The sequence below is a fragment of the Sphaerodactylus townsendi genome, linkage group LG01 (genome assembly GCF_021028975.2).
Source record: "Sphaerodactylus townsendi isolate TG3544 linkage group LG01, MPM_Stown_v2.3, whole genome shotgun sequence".
NCBI lineage: Eukaryota > Metazoa > Chordata > Lepidosauria > Squamata > Sphaerodactylidae > Sphaerodactylus > Sphaerodactylus townsendi.
In genome coordinates, this window is record NC_059425.1 from 138196967 (window position 1) to 138201186 (window position 4220).

Sequence of the window (4220 nt, forward strand, 5' to 3'; positions counted from 1 at the left end):
TGTGAAGTTTGGTTCAGGGAGTCCAAAGTTATGGACCCTCAAAAGGGTAGCCTCATCTACTATTAGCTTCCATTGGAAACAATGGGGGATGGGAGCACCCACTTTGGGGATCCATAACTTTGGACCCCCTGAACCAAACTTCACCAAACCTGGCTGGCATCATCAGGAGTGTTACCTGATGATACCTTGAAATTTTGGGGCCGCTAGCCTAAAAATTGTGCTCCCTGGCGGCCGACAAAATAAAAATTCTAAAATATTTTTTAAAAATACACCTCACTCGTGTGTAAGTCGAGGGGAAGCTTTTACAGCACAAAAAATGTGCTGAAAAATTCGACTTATATGTGAGTATATACTGTACTTGATCTTTTTTAATACAGTAACAACTTAATGTGTTATTCCATGCCTCTTGGCCAAGCTTGTCTCTGGATTAAGTGCAAAGGATATTTCTGACAACCAAAGGGGGGGAAAAACAGACAGTGAAGAAAAAATGTAATCTGGACACTGAAAATGTGACCCAACTTTTATATAAATAAACCAGGTAAATCCATAGTGGACATCAAAGTTGTGGATATAAAAGGCAAAGCTATACATTGTAGTTCGAGAGAATAGCCATTTAATTATGTCAATTTTTTATTGTTTTAGAGGTTATTTTCTTTATTTAAAGCAGGGGTCCCCAAACTTTTTAAACAGGGGGCCAGTTCACACATGGCCAGAGCCCAGCCGGGGGCCGGACCAAGTGCCGCCCGCGGGGGGGGCGCCATTCATCCGCCCTCGACCCGCCCCTGGCCGAGCCCCCCACCCCCACGGTCCCCTTCCAATCCTGAAGCTCCGCTGCCTTTCTCTCTCCCTCCTTTGCCACATTGGTACGGTCCCCTCCAGCCGCTTGTAATGAGCAGCGAGTCGCCCGCACTTAATGCTGTTTGTAAACCTGGGGAAAAGGAGATAGAGAAGGGGGAGATCCGCTTCTGCCCAGCAGGCCAGATAAATGTCTTCCGGGGGCCTGATTTGGCCCCCGGGCCGTAGTTTGGGGACCCCTCATTTAAAGTTACGCTTAAATTCACTTCCTTTTCTGAATTGAACATGGTCTGCAGCAAGTCCTGGAGTTACTCAAACCTCTTTTAATAATTTAGATATTTAAAATGACTCACAACATTTCTTTAGTTGCTTTTTTCTTTCTTGCGGAGGAACGAAGAAGACAATATAAAGCATAGCTACTGTATATTATCTTTCATGTGCTTAACCAGGAAAAATGGATAACATTGGTCCAAAACAACAAAGCAAAGGAACTAGCAATACTAAGTCCAGTAGCAGTATGAAAACAGGAGGATTTGAAGTCAATAGAGGTGGTCCATATACCTGTGTCTAACTTCAAGGAGGTCGGAGACCATCAGGAGCTATTCCATGAATGTTATTTTGTTGCTTTTAGTTTGTTTTTATTTTTCAATTGTTTTGCAGCCTTGCAACCTGATGTGTTGGCATTACTGCAGAAGCTGAAACACTGGGTCTTTTACAGGTAGAGTGGTTTGAGGTCCCATAGGGGAGAAGATCCAGATGCAACCACTTAGAAAATTGGCTGTTGTGAGTTCTCCAGACTGTGATGGCTGTGGTCTGGTAGTTTTTGCTCCTAATGTTTTATCCACATCTGGGGCTGGCATCTTTAGAGATATGTCACAAAAAGATGCGTTTCTCTCCATGCTTAGAAAATGTTCTGTCTTTAGCTGGAGAAAATGGTTCTTGTGTAGAAAGCTCTGAATCTTAAGAAGCATCCACCATAGCAAAATAAATAATTCTATGCTGAATAATCACCATTGGAATGCAGGGGCTCGATCTAATGATGTACGGATAAGAACTTGTACAGAAGGCAGAACTGTTTCCAAAAGAACTGGTGGCGGGAAGACTTCATCCAAAAAAATGGAATAGCTCATGTTCAGGATGGGGTTGCATTTTCCCCAAAGGAAGAGGTCCATAGATTGGGGTGTTGCCTAAACTGCATGTGGAGAAAGATAAATTAGCTTATAACAGGGTTCTGAACAGTTGTGCCCTGCATGGGCTCACCTACACTGCAATCCATAGCCTTGCGCCCCCCCCCCCCCCGCCCTCCCCAGCTAGTTCTCATTGGAACATTCAGGGATTTTCACCTTCCTCATAGCAAAATATTTCATTTTAGTGTTAAAATGTGCACAGCTGAAATCAGAACTAAGTAGTGGGATTTCTGATAATACTCTGGGACCATAACAAAGGAGTACAAGAGATGGAGAAAATATCAAGTTCATCAATCGGTCCAACTATGGGAACAATTCCCAGCTAATACCAAATAAAGTAATGGTATTATGGTCATTGGACTGGAACTGAAACAAGATTTGAACTGTGACTTAAAGCTCTACGCTGAATATTTCTAAGATAGTCCTTTCTATATAAGCAAAAAAGAACAAAAGGTCTGGCCAAGTCAGTATTTCAAGTTTGGATTCCAGAATTTTGTCAATCCACGTGAACCTCTCAGCATATCTAACATACTTTTTGAGTAAAACAAAATTACTGTGGAAGCTGCTGATTGAAACCACTTCCTGTTTCACTGTGCTCTATAACTCTTCCTGTTGTACTATAAAATATAAGGTATGAACAAAGTAATACAGTGTAGCAGTTAGGTTTTCTAGCAAATAACTGGAACTGCTACCATCTATAATATTAACTATAGAAGTAAAACTTGTATATTTAAATTATGATGGTTACAAGTGCATCAATAAATGATGGGCACCCGGCTTACCTTGGGCGTTTTGCAGTCGCAGGGTGAATAGCGGGGTCAGAAGAGGTTTCTTTTTCCTGCAAGGAGTCTTCTGGGTGGGCCCAGATGCAGCTTTGGTCAGCCAATCTCTGGCTGCCTAGGTCAAGTGGGAGGGGCAGGGCCTTGGAGGTCCTGGAAAGCAAAGTTTTCCCTGTGGTCTGTCCCTCTCCTTTATAGGCAAACACTGCTGCTGGTTTTAAAAATGGACCTGCAAACACTTGCACTCATTAGATGCTGGCAAATACAGAAAAAATTCACATAATCTTGGCATTCACAAGGCAACTGTCATTATGTGCTGTGGTTTTCTTAACCTTCTATCAAGCATGGAAACTTTCTGTACTAGCATTATTAACATATATAAATATAATGCTGAGCTTATTGGTGGTGGAATTTCCCACCAAGTCACACTTGACTTATGGCAGACCCATGGGGTTTTCAAGGCAAGAGATGTACAGAGGTGTTTTATCGTTGCCTGCCTCTGTGTAGCAGCCCAAGACTTTCTTGTTGGTCTCCCATTCACGTAATAAACAGGGCCGATCCTGCTTAATTTCTGACACCGGCTAGCTGGGCCATTCAAGTCAGCGCTTTTTACCTCATGAAAAAGCTACTTCAGATTCTGACATGTGTGTTCAGAAATGATGCCTTATTGAAGCTACATTTATAACGAGTCTAAGTTTGATTAGGGAGGCAGGAATAATTATACCAACTCTATATTTGGATGATACAGGCTTTGTATTATTGCATAATTCTTTTTATGCAAGTCTATTTCCAGGGATTGGACAGGTTTATTTCTTGTTATAAACTATGTTAGTCAGACCAGAATATACATGTTATACTCACTTACACAAGTGAGTATAACATGTACACAAGTACACAATATTAAAATATTGTATTTTGCTTTTTGCTTGTGATGCACTATACATTTTTAACCTCCACAAGCAGTATCTTTTGTGCAGCAAACACATTTAAAAGGCATTTATCCACAAGTACAGGTTAAGTAGGTACACACTGCCACCTAGACAAGGATTTGAGATGAACATGATAATTTACATGATTTGCAACTGTCATTTGTCTGAAGATCTATTCTTATTTATTTTTACTTTGTCTAGTATGTTCCTTTTGATTCCTCCATTAATGATTGATGTTAGTTCCAATCTAATATTCTGTGATTCGTTCTTTAGGTCTGTTCTTACATTAAGACCCGTTTGTATAATTTCCTATTTTCAACTCTTGAGATTTTGCCTCAGGTTGTTTTTAGGTTGACATATTTGCAAAGACAGTAATTGAATCATTTTTGTTAGGCTTGTAGGAATTTAAAAAATAATTAAAATATAATCTCAGAAAATCCACAAGATGGCAGCTATAAAAGTCTTCAACAAAGCTGTAGTGGTTATCTGCTGGTAATGAGTAGTGCTGTGGTAAAGACTGGCCCTTATTC

At 40.7% G+C, this 4220-nt stretch overlaps 1 long non-coding RNA gene across 1 annotated transcript; it reads right to left on the reverse strand.

The window, feature by feature from the left end:
* Positions 1 to 1037: 1037 nt before the first annotated feature.
* LOC125440757 lies at positions 1038 to 3015 on the reverse strand. Its single transcript, XR_007245745.1, has 2 exons — positions 2765 to 3015; positions 1038 to 1987 (listed from the first exon to the last, which is right to left on the reverse strand). It is a non-coding gene; the product is annotated as an uncharacterized LOC125440757 (long non-coding RNA).
* Positions 3016 to 4220: the final 1205 nt, after the last annotated feature.